Raw genomic sequence first — 12,899 nt, 5'->3', positions numbered from 1 at the left:
CTAGGATCAGCTTCTGCCTTTCTGACTTAGCAAGTTCTGGGTCATCCAGGAATGAGAAGGCTGCAAAGAGAATCTGTGAAAGACTAGCAAAATCTTTCCTCCTAGTCATACTGCTCTGGTACCGCTCAAGCATGTTTAAGTTTTCTCTAGTCTTCCATACACAGAGTGTCAGAAGGCTTTTCAAAGTCTGTAGTGTATATATAGCATCACAGAACACACTGTCTTGGGAGATCTCTCACCGTTGTGACTTGGCATTTCAAGATGAAGTGGAAAGATGATGTTAAGTTTTACAGTCAGAGCTGTGGCTGCTGCTAAGTCTGTGAAGACTCAACCGCAACATTTTTTGCTAGACCTGCTGATTCACTCACTCTGTTGTTTCTTGGAATTTCAGAAAGAGTTGCGAGATCAGGACATACGAGTGGGTATGTCGTCTGCACACACTCCCACCATCTAATCTAGTCCACTTCATCCTTATCCTGACCAAAAAAGGGGAAGCACACCAACCCAGCCCAAGAAGGGCTGGACTATTAAAATCATGACTCTGTATCTTTCAAGCTATGAACGGGGCTTTTCAATTCAACCTGACTTTCTGTCTGCCCGGGATGATCTATAAGAGGGAAAACTCCTTAAGAAAGGGAAAGTAATAATGGAAATTACATTCTTCAGCTTTCTTATATGAAATTCACAAAGCCTGAAAGTGGGAAAGCAATAACGTATCAACAAGGAGAAAGCTGAACCAAGCAAGGAAAACAGATTCTGGCAAACTGCAGATAACAAAACAAAGACTTTGAAACAAATTCTTAGCTTAAGTAAGTTAAAGCAAAATATTCTGCCTTTTTCTAAGCCTTCTTCCCCCAGCCAGTAGATCTTTTTAAATCCTGACTGCTACTATCAAAGCAGAATGACACAAGTAGAACTTAAGCATCTGTGGCATTCCCCCATTGCTAGTGACAGACAGGTCTGGGTTTGCTCCCAAGCTGTAAGCAGGCTTCAGTTCCATTGTAATGGATCTATAGACCATAGCCTGATGAAGAACATTAGACATTTGAGTTTCAGAGAGTTCAACTCAGGGGTCATCCCGAACAATAGAGCATCAAAAACAGTCACTGCTGGAGAGAGCCTGCATACACAATAGATGTTTTTAAGAAGTACCATTCAAAAGACCGACTAATTACTGAAATTTAAAACTGTTACAGCAAGCACAACATAGCCTACAAGCTTATGTTATTCCCTACTTTCATCCTAATCCCAGCGCCAGAATCAACTTGAAGAAAAAATTACAGCTCTAGAGACAAGAACTGAATGTCTTTGAAAAATACCTTCCTAAACTTCCACACCTCATTTTAGCAAGTCTGCAAACACTGGTGAACAATGCCTTCCATATGCAGTAAGGTGGAACTGGAAACACATAATCTTCTCAGGAGACTCAGACCTCTTCCCTCCTGCTACATTTTTTTCCCTCTACCAAGAGATCAGCAGCTTTGAAATGATACTGTAGAACAGCGTATTCATTAAGCAACAACATTAATGCCATCTTAAACAGAGAAACTGTTACCTCAAAGGCACTGTTTCAGGTCTTACTTTTACCTGTAGCTACTTTACTTTTAGCTAGAATTAATATATCTTCATAAACAAGATAATTAATATAATTTTTTAGCATCATTTCCATATTAAAAGGCTAGCATCTGCACAATCTATATATGCATGTGAAATCAAACGTGTCTAGCTGGTAAAATCCAGTCCAAGCTGTATTAAAAACAATTCTGACACTGAAATAAAAAATAACAGCTACAAACTTCTAGGAAGCTGCAAGTTGAAGTATTTAAGTCCTAAATTATTCTTTTCCTCTAAGGATCTGAGCAAAATTAAGCTACTGTTGGAATCATGCAAATGAGTAGGTTCTATAAGGAAGAAACAAAAATTCCATGTTATTCCCAACTTCAAATGCACGAATTTCAAACCACATTTTACCATGTGCACATTTGGGCCCCAGTTGTTGTGTAGAGTTAAATGTGAATGGAAATATAACAAGCGTTATATGGTGTATCACACATCATTCTTGACACATGCTTGGCTCTCCAAGGAGATCAATTTCCTCACTACTGCAAGTAATCCCTTCCATTGAATTTAATTAATGGAAAGCCCCTAACTTTTTCTTTCCCCTTTTTTGTTAATCTTCCACAACAACAGAGTAGGAGTCTAGAAAGAAAATCAACTAAACACAAAAGCAGAACAGCATAATTTCATTTTTACTTTCCATGAAGCCCCATTAGAAACCATCCACTTGAAGGAATAGCACAGCTAGGCACCGAACACATGCACAAAAGCCCAATCAATTTGCTATTATACTTTTAATGTCTGCCATCATACTCCCTCTAGACCCTAACTGAAGTAACCTTCCCTCAGGCAAAATTCAGACCTAACAGATGGGCCTTATACCATGCCCTTGAGGGTCAACAAGCACTGCTTCAGTCTGATCAACAGGAGCTCATTTCAGAGTTACAGTACCTCCACCGAGAATGCTTAGCTTCCAGTCCCCAGATGTTCAGCAGGTAAGCAAAGGACCCAGGTGATTTCAGATAGCATCAAGGGAAACAACTGTGACAGATCCTATAATAAATAACCTTATCTTGTAAAGCATCGAATTAATAATGAACAGAAATTTCAGGGAACACACACTTTACTCAATAAAAGGAACACTACTGAGCAGTCACCAAGCTGCACACGACACTAGCTCAAGCAAAGATTCTTCAGAAACAGCTTCTTCTAAAGCACACAGTAATAACCTAATCATTAAGCATCAAATCCACAGAAATATTGTCTCCAATTAGATGAAGAGTATAATTAACATTCAAAACTCCAAATACTAAAAACCTCACTGGAACATCTTAAGAATTAACAACAAAACCAAAACAAACAAAAAACCACACAGAGCCCCTCCACCAGTTTCTTTAGCTTTTGCTGATCTGTACATCACTGTCATTTCCACATGGACCTTCAGCTACATTGTTCCAATCTGTACAGAGAAGCTTAAGGAAGAAAACTGATCTGTAACATTCAGCTAAAACAAACTCACAATAATGGAAACACTGTGAATGACAGTCAGCCCTTATAGCAACTTCAAGGGTTAAAAACTAGTATCCTACAGAAAGTTTTTACCAGATGTAAGACTCAATCACAACCAGGTAACTAATCCCAAACAAAAATAAACAGCATCAAGTGCAATCATTCAATTACAAATGTCAAGTTGAAATACATCAAAGTTCTAATGAGTAATATGCCAACTAACACGCCCAGACACTTCATTAATTTCATTGTATTAAGAAAGGTCCAGAGTGAAAACAAAATCTTCACAGGTTTCCCCATTATTCATTTGTTTTCCAGACAAGGAGTGGGAAACTCTAGTATACAGCTCTAGCCAATGGACTAGTTCTGCAAAAGCAACAGTTTACAGTTTGAGGACACCAAATTCAAAGTGCACTTGAGTAAGAGACTCACTACTTCGTAATGATACTTCAATAGTCAAGCAAAGCTAAATGCTCATAAAAATGATCAAATTATCATCCCTGAGCTCTCATCACTGATACAAACCTCCTCCATCCGTCCTAGGAATTTCTTTTTAAACTCTATCACTTCCAAACATGACAGCCACTGTATCTTCTCTATCATTGTTCCACCCACCAAAGTAGGACAAATCTAATTTCTCAGACCTAACAATTTCAATGGTATGACTGAACTTGATACAACTGATTAGTAACAAACTGCTACAATGGCTCCTAAGTGAAAAAAAAGGAAAAATAAATGTATGTTTCTGTACTAAGATTTAACTTTTGTCAATCCCAAATAAATATTAAGCAAACTTCAATGCCAAACTCCTTATGAAATCATTATCAGAATGTGAGGGTACCGGCACGAAATGAAATGCAGTGCTCAAGGCAGCTATACACAGGTGTCCAAACCGACTCAAATTAATCTTTGCTTTATGCACCCCAAATGATCATGCCAATTTAAAAGTCAGATTAAAACAGATCCTAAGAAAAACAAGGCATAAGCAAACCTCTATGAGACAGCCACAAAGCAGAAAAGTTTAACAACTGTCTGCTCTTTTTGTCCCTTTCCCCATCTTTGTGGTCAATTTGGTATTTGATGACAAGTGTGCATTAGTAACAGACATACTCCCACTACTAAATTTCCATGACTTACCATTTTAATTCCTCCACATCAAACATTTATGTTTCACAAGCAAAAGAGTTTGCCTTATTTTAAGCGATGTAGTTCAACTGTGGCATGCAAAATGACATAATGCTTTAGAGCTCCTGTAGTGTTTTTTTAATCTAGTCAGCAAATGATCCAGAGAGAATCTTCAAAGCAAACAGAAAGTAACTCCAGCTCCCACAAATTTTAAGGTTTAGGGTTTCTCAGTCTTTTTCTGAGTAAACCATTTATCTTTAGTTCAAACAAAGAGTACCCAAAATAATTTAATGACTGATGATGATTAGTTTGTGAATTTGGGAAAATTTAACACCAGTAGGAGGGGAAAAAAAGCATATGCAGCTAAACCACTATCAAAACAAAACCAGACTGCAGAATGGTTGCCAAAGATAATTCACATGGCAATAAGAAATTAGAATACCTGGATCAAAACAGTAAGACACAACTACAGGAAGTCCACCAGTGTGCTTCAGAGGCAGTATCTTCTGTTCACATCTGCTCTTGCAGCTCCTACCCAGAAAGACCCCTGGTATCAGACAACACAACTGCCTCCACAGGAAGGGAGGAAAAACAGAATAGGCAGAAACTGCCTATGCCAGCAAAGTGACTTTGTGAAAAGTAGGGGAGAATTCACCTAGCAAGTAAGAGATATCACATGAAAATGTTAAGAGGGATAGAAAAGGAAAACAGCAACGTTTGGTGGTCTGGTATTTTCCAGAATTACCTTCAAGTTTCTTGATACCTTTAAATAAGTAACAGCAACATTAAGGCAACTTCCATCAGAAAAAGACCAAGGTTTCCAGGATTCAAACATCCACTTCCTTGGAGGCACTTGTGTTTGTGATTTTTTTAATTTTCTTTTCTAAATCAAACCTATTCATATATCAATCTTAAAAACATGCCTGCAAAACTCTTTAATACATCTATGTAATTATATGCCTACAACCAACAGAGTGGAGGGAAAAAAACCCAACGAACACACAAGCACACACACAAAACCCACCCAAACCCAACCAAGAGTGATAATTTTTTAACAGCACGGCAAGTGATGACATTTACAAGGTTGTTTTGAAATAGCTTTACTTCAAAATAAGCTGCTGCTTCAAAAGGAATGTCTAGATTAGGTACAAAATCCTAGAGAAGGAAGTAACACTGTAAACATTTCAGGCTGATAATATAAAATGAGGGGAAGATAGAAAAGCTCTTCAAGAGAGAGGAGTCGAAGGAACTTAAAATAACAAACAGACACAGGAAACAAAACTCTGCTGAGAAATGTGTTATGAATCACCACCTCTCGAGAGCTGTTTCTACTCCCCTGGATCACTTTGATTATTTAGATTCTTAGCCCTAGAATATTTGGGCTTACATTGTTTACATAACACAAACTCAGGTTACCTCCAGATTTGTAACACACAGAGGAACAGGTAATACAATAAAGAAGCTCTGAAGGCCAAAGTATCAGAAGACCAGTCAGAGAGTAGAGCCGGTTAAATGAGCATGCCTTGTGATAAGACAGAACAAAGACTACAGATGCAAAAGGATTACACAAATCAAGAAACTGCAAGTGGTTCTGCCTTAAAGACACAAATAAAACTGACTTTCATTTCTGGGAACCACATAGTCTTCAACTTGGTAATTTCCTTGGAAAGTTAGGGAACGGCAACAAGTGGTTCATAATTTTCAATCTTTACTAAGAAAACAGTCTGTTTACTACTACAGTTTAAAAGAAGCACAGAAGAAACCCACTACAGAAACTCATTCAGTGATTAAAGAACTGTCAGAACTAATCTTTCTTTTTGAGCCACGCTTTCAATACCAAGACCCATTATCAATAGAAAACAGTCTAATCAGCACTGGAAGTTAATAGCCTTCAAGCATGGTGTCAAAGACATTTCACTTGCTGTAACTATTACTTCCCATTCTCCCACACTTAGGATACCTTCCCTCACCCCCACCCCCAGAACAAAAGAACTAAGAAAACAAGCAGAAGATAAAACAACTGAAGACTTAAAGCTCCAAGAGGAGACCTAAAAATCCCCTTGTTTCAATTACCATCATGCTCGGCTTAATTTAGTAGAAAATAAAATTACATAGATAATATGGCATTTTATAAAGCAGCAGCTTTGCCCATTCATATCTCAGTGGATAGTTGCTGCTAACCCGGCATCGAAAGCAGAGAAACCAGCAGAGTAATTGACTCAATTCATAATGGAAAAGTTACAAATTAAGGTCTGACTCCTTTTCTGCTGGACACTGAATTAACTACTACTTATACAGTTTGGCATGTAAATTAGCCTAAGGAAGTCCACTTAAGCTCATGCCAAAATTCTATTTCACGTGGAAAAAAAAAACAAATAGATTTCACTGTTTACTGTTTATATAAGGAAATACTTTCTTTGCCCCTTAAAAGTTTAGTTTTGTTTTTAATATTTGGAATCCAAGTTGTGGCTACAACACAAACACTAACAATCAAAATAAGGACTGTGCAGCAGTTTTACCGGAGAAGTAGAAATTTGTACAACACACTTCATGGAACAAGATCAATAACAAGTATAGATTTGTTATGTTACATTCTTACTTAGGGAAAGTACATTGAACAAATGATACCAACATATGTGCAGATAATCTTGCCTTTTGCAAGTCTCCAAAGAACTGGGGTTTGGTTTACTCCCTCTGACACTACACAAGCTATCTGAATTACAGCACACTTCTACAGTGCATCTTTCAAGATCATAACAAATCTTTTGTTTTCTATCACCATCAAATATCTTTGCATATAACATAAGTTAAAACAAGTTATCCCTTAAACATTAGCAACTCAAGTTTAGCATAAGATGTTTAAGACCTTAAATTGGAGGATAGAGAAGAAAATTAGATATGGGAAAAGAAATCCCAGGTCTTTTTTTCTTTTTCTCCATTTTACCACAAGAGGGGAAAAAACAAAAAGAAAAGGTACATCATCTGAGTGAGAGGCTTCACAGTTTTTCCCCAAATATTTGTTAGGAATTCATTTTGCAAAATCACAGTCTGGGAGTTATAACACAGAATATTCATATTTAATTTTGTAAAACACATTTATTTGATCACTTTCTAAACATGAACAGCTCTGGACAGAATGCATATGGAATTATAAATAGGTACCAGTTAACCAGTTTATATAGTTAGACAACAAAACAAAGAAACCTTCACCTCAAAGTACCTTCCAGAACTACTGCTTTTAGTTTTCTGCAAGTGATGCCACCTTATTTTTTTTAATAGCAGTGGGGAGAGTGGATAAAACAAACAATGGAGCTCCTTAGTCTCTTCTATTTCCTTCTCCTGCAGGAGTTGACTGGAGAATATATCCCAGCCTACTTCAAGGATTCCCTGCAATTACTTGGCTTCTTTGCAGCAGAGAGCAATTTTTCACATAATCACTTGCTTTTCCCTCACGTGTTAGACACACATCATTCCCTATCATACAAAAAGGTTTCCATGTGTACCCCTTGTCCTCCCCTCGCCAGAAACCCCTACTCCCATCTCAAATGCCAGATCTGCTCCCTTCCAGATGACGCCCCTACTTCCCTACTCAACAAGATTGCTCTACTGTTACCCCATGATAATGAGTTCTAGGTGTACTTCCATAATACTCTATGCTAGCTCTGCTCATTCCTCCATTATCCTCTAATTGGACAGCGTTTTCCCAAAAGAGATATAAATATAGCAGTGATTGGAAAGCTGTGCACATCTGAGTGCTGTGCAGATTCAAGTAAGGTGACTATGATCTCCATTGCATCATCCAAAAAAATGAAGTTTTATCTATAACCAACTCCAGAAATGCAAGATGTCACAGCTCTGCTTAATGGATGTACAGGCTGCATGTAACATCCAGTTTAATTTATCTGGTAAGGGGTGGGGGGAAGGGAGAGAGAAACATTCTTTTTCCAAGAAGACATGTCCAGGACAGTTCTTTCCACTACTGCCTAATAAATTCCCTGAAGCAACCCACCAATCAAACTTCATGCTCAGAACTTAACAGACTTAATGATGTCACAAACTTAAACAGAATGCACACAGACCTCTGGGGATGTACAAATCCAATACAAAAGCAATACCATTTATCTCTTACACAGAACAGGAAGAAGTTGTTCTCAAATTCTATTAAGTATATTTACATCTTACTACAATAACAGCTCATTATACCAAACTCTTTCATCTACTTCACAAAAAGACTTTATGTTAACCTCTCAATTATACCAGCCAACAGCTTTGGTAATAAAAGATACTCTCCATACAAAATATCTGGGCTGTTTTGTCCTCCCATCAAAAGCTATTTTCCTCAGTGCCAGAGAGGCATGAACATAACCATTACAGAAACCAGGGGGTTATTTTGTAATTTGAAAGCAAATAACAGCAGCAACAATAAATGCAATCAGAAACACTGAAAATGTAATTTTCAGCAGAATTTTGGAAATTCAGGTAATCTTCTACAGAGCCCACTGGCACACCAACATTACACATACTCTGAGGAATTATAAGTAAACAAAAAGTTAAATAACTTCACCACCATGCCAGAACTGCTAATGACTGATTCTTCACTTCCTGGATAGGAATAAGTGAGAATATGCAGCAAAGAGAGGCCTGAAGTGCTTTTGGATCTGGTCACATGAATACATGAAGCATACCTATTACTATATGCCTTCCTGATTATATATTTCAAATTGACTATTCTGCTTTCATAAACATCACTCATACAATTCACATGTCATTGTCTAATCAGTATTGAAAACTCTTCACTTAAAGAGCTTAAAAACCAGACAAAATAATGATTACACTCAAAGTTTTAAATAACTAGTATTTTTAAATCAGCATATTAGAAATTGAGAACTTTATTTTATATATATATATAAATATTCGTTTAAAATTAATCTAGCCTAAATCATGGCTTTTTTCATGTCTAAATCTCCTCTCTTTCAACCTCTTTAGTTTCACACACCTTCCCTTCACTCAATAAAACAAATCCAACAATCTGAAACTATAAAAAGGTTTACTACTGGAAAACTTTTTTGAAACATGTGTTTTCAAACCACTACAACCATTCACCCATTACACAGCAGCAAAGTAATAACACTTCTAGAAGCATTCTTCAACTCTAATACAGTTAAGGTAGCTAAAAGTTTCCGTGAGTATTGACTATTCCGTGAATCGGTCCCTCCCAAAAAAGGATCCCGTTGGTGAATAGCACTAAACATACAAAGGCTAAACAAATAAAAGCAAGCCTTACAAGTTGAACGAAAATTGCCCACTCCGTGAAAAGGATGGCCATTAATTAGTGCTGTGCCCGAGGGAAAGATTACTACACAGGTTCAACGACAAACTGTTACATTTGGCCTATCAGCTAGTCAATCGGCACCAGTCAGCAAAACAGCCGATAGCTCCAGCAAAACCGGGCATTTTCAGTGCTTCTTGCCTAGTCAGTTAAGAGAAGGGAGCCAAAGACAAACTGCTAAAAAAGGGGTGGAAGAGAAGACCAGGGGTAACTTCTCAGTGAGAGTACAAAGACGAAAGATAAATTCACAAGTGAAAAGCCCTTCACACTGCTTTACTATCTATAGTTCTGCTAAGCATCTTACTACACTTGGAAGATCTACCACTAGTCTCTAAATGAAACGAAATTTGATAATGAAACTATTTCAGATTTAAATAGATGTTCATAATAAGCTTTCCAGTAAACAATACTTACATTATTTCAGTAATCTAACACTAAGCGTTTCTAAGTAAATATTGCAGGTCAGCAGTAACACATCAGTGAGCTGCAGATGCAGTTTCACTGCACTTGGATCAGCTGATTTATACCCAAACCCATCTATCGGTTGAAGTCTACCTTCAGCACCTGTGCCCCAGTGCTAAACTCAGTTATTGCGTTTGTAGTTAACTAATTTTTTTTTCATTTAAGTCATATCAAATATTTCTTAGCATTGTAATAAGACTAGCTGCTCCAAAGAACTCTGGAAAAACACCTCCATACTTTCAGCACGTCTGAAGTCAGAGAAAGGCACAAGAAAATTACCAGCTGATAACAGTCCTTGTTTTTACTGTAAATCTTAAGGATTATTAGACTTGAATGCATCATATTATTATTATTATCATTGAGCCAATTGATAAGAGCTTGCTCAGAAGTTCCAAACTTCAGCACAGCAGTGGGAACCTAGCCCAATTCCCAGGAAAAAAACTGGAATTATTACAGGTCAATGAAATACCTGCCAGTCCTAGACTTAACTGCACTCAACTCTTATTACAAACATCTCTAGATTGAAAACACCACCTCTTTATACTAGGTATCAGTCTGGGGGTTGCTTTTTGGTTTCTGGCATTTTTTTGGTGGGGGAAGTTAAATGTATTGTTACAAAGTCTAAGTAGGTGGAAACAGCTGGTTAAAATTCACCTTATGTTTCAGGGCATCGATATTCAATTTCATTATTTGTTTCTTGTCTTGTTGTAAATACTTGTAAATTCCCTACAGTAATGCCCCAAGGTATTTATTCTATCAGCAGATACTCTCAAAATATACTCAAGGTATTAATTAGTAATAAAAGGTGCTGAACAGTAGGAATATTTTGATTATATGCAAGATTTCACTGTTCAGTTGTTTTATTTTTAATTTATTTCTATAATTGCTGAAACAAAACAAAAAAAAAAACCTAGAGATAACACACTGGTAATTGTAGAGAATTCTAAAGACCATACACAGGAAAACAGGAATTTGATCATTCATGGAATTCAGGCCTTCTCACCACACCCTCTTATTTATTCGAATTTTCTAAAGAGGAAACAAAAAAAAATTTCAAGCCTAGGGCCATGATCTGAAAGTTACCAAACCTGCCCACAGCAGGAGAATCTTTTAACAAAATATATTCTTCTACCAGCTTCCCCTCACTTAGCCCAGGAACTGTAAATTCAACAATGCTAGTTCAATCTCTCTTTTCTCTCCTTTTCCCTCCCCCAGGTAATTTTACTTTAAAACAGTGAGACAAGACACGAAGCTCCTTAGGACTTCAAAGACAGTCAGCAAAGGTGATGAAGTACTGTATAAAATACTACTTCATATGGAACATTACTTAATAGATGCATGTGTTACTTATTAGAGTACCTACTAAGAATATAATGTTACAGGTTTTACATTTTAGTGCAAAGGTGAGCAAATCAATGAATAAGCCTTTGGGGATTTTACTACATTGTCGTAAACCTGCAACTCCACCTGTAAGTCTAAATAAATTGTTGCCAGCTCTTCCTTGGTGTTTCACCATCCCACCTCATGTACTCTTTAGCTCTTTGGCACATCCCCCCTACTTTTTGCAATGCTCTGCTTGTCTGTCTGATCATCTAAAAAGCACAAGATTACGTTGTGGCTGGCTTCCAAGCAGCAGCAATCATTTGGATCACTAGGTCAAGCAAGTGACTTGAACTACATGGAGCAAAAATAATAAAGCATTCTACCGTGCCAGCAAGGAGACACACAAAATGAAATTTTCAATCAGCAGGAATAACAAATAGCACTCTCGGTAACGTTGCTACTTCTCTACTCAACTCACAACAGACTTTGAAATGACAGCAGAAAATTCCCCCAGCACTCCAAGTTTTCAGTCTGGCACTTCAAGATAAAACTTTGCAAAAACTGTAAGCAAGGCATAGTCCTTATTTAAACCCACTAAATGCATCAAGTCCCACTCCTGCAAACAAATCTGCGTCAGTGATACTGGAAAGAAGCAACAATGAGTACACACGTTGATTTAACCGTGTGACTGTAGGAAGAGAATCACGAGAACAATGACAAGAGAAAGTAGTAGTACACTAGCTCGGAAGTGCACAAGCACAGCACAATGCCACTGTACTTCCAGAAAACCTCTATAGGTTATTTCTGTTATTTCCTCAACACACAAATTGACAGGCACTCAGATAAGATCAGGATTCAATTTAGTTTTAATTGGTGAAACACAAGAAACTATGACCTTAAAAACCCATTATCTGCCTCTTTTTCCCCAAAGTCTACCCTGGATGTACAGGTTTCACATAAAATCTCAGCTTTTGAGAAAGCAAAAGAAAACAAGCAAAACCTCAACACCAGCCCCTCTTTCCATCTCACACAAGTTTGGAAGAAAATCTGACTCCTATGGGTGTCAAACATCAGACAGAAACCAAAGATCTGAATTTTTCTCTCTCTTCTTAAGACTTTTAGGCCAATTACGAGGTTTGGGAGAACTGACTCATGAGGGTTTTGTTTGTCTGTAAAACCTCAGGTTAGATCTAGTGATGCCCCACTTCTGAAATACACCCATTGTACAGCTACACAGTATTTGATACAGCATATATTGGAAGTGTATTTCTGGACCTAGCCATCCAATTCTTCACACTTAACACTAAAACTATTTTTAAGAAAGTAAAAGAAACTTGTAAATGTTACTTAACTGTAACTCTAACAGGGAAGTCCGATGCCTTTTAATGTTACACTGAGATTAAAAAAAATAGCTCAAGTTTCCAGGACTATTTTAAAAGACTAATTACTAAAGGGATTTACAGCATTTTAGGACTGCTTTTATGTCCATTTTCCAACCTATTTTCAGTTTGCCAATTGCACACAATTCCTGGACAGGAAACCTAGTACATAAACCACGTTCTTTTAAATGCTTGGCTTCCTAAGTCAAACCAGA

At 37.3% G+C, this 12,899-nt stretch overlaps 1 protein-coding gene across 4 annotated transcripts in view; it reads right to left on the bottom strand.

Annotated features, from left to right (window-relative positions):
• Nucleotides 1-12,899, bottom strand: part of AEBP2 (AE binding protein 2) — a 53,923-nt gene that overhangs the window by 35,408 nt on the left and 5,616 nt on the right. The gene's annotated exons all lie outside the window — the stretch shown is intronic.

This window comes from Melanerpes formicivorus, unplaced genomic scaffold (genome assembly GCF_026170545.1).
Source record: "Melanerpes formicivorus ecotype bairdi unplaced genomic scaffold, bMelFor1.0.p_v2 SCAF_8, whole genome shotgun sequence".
In the NCBI taxonomy this organism is placed as follows: Eukaryota; Metazoa; Chordata; class Aves; order Piciformes; family Picidae; genus Melanerpes; species Melanerpes formicivorus.
The sequence above is the reverse complement of the archived record's forward strand: the minus strand, read 5'-3'. Positions and strand labels throughout refer to the sequence as shown.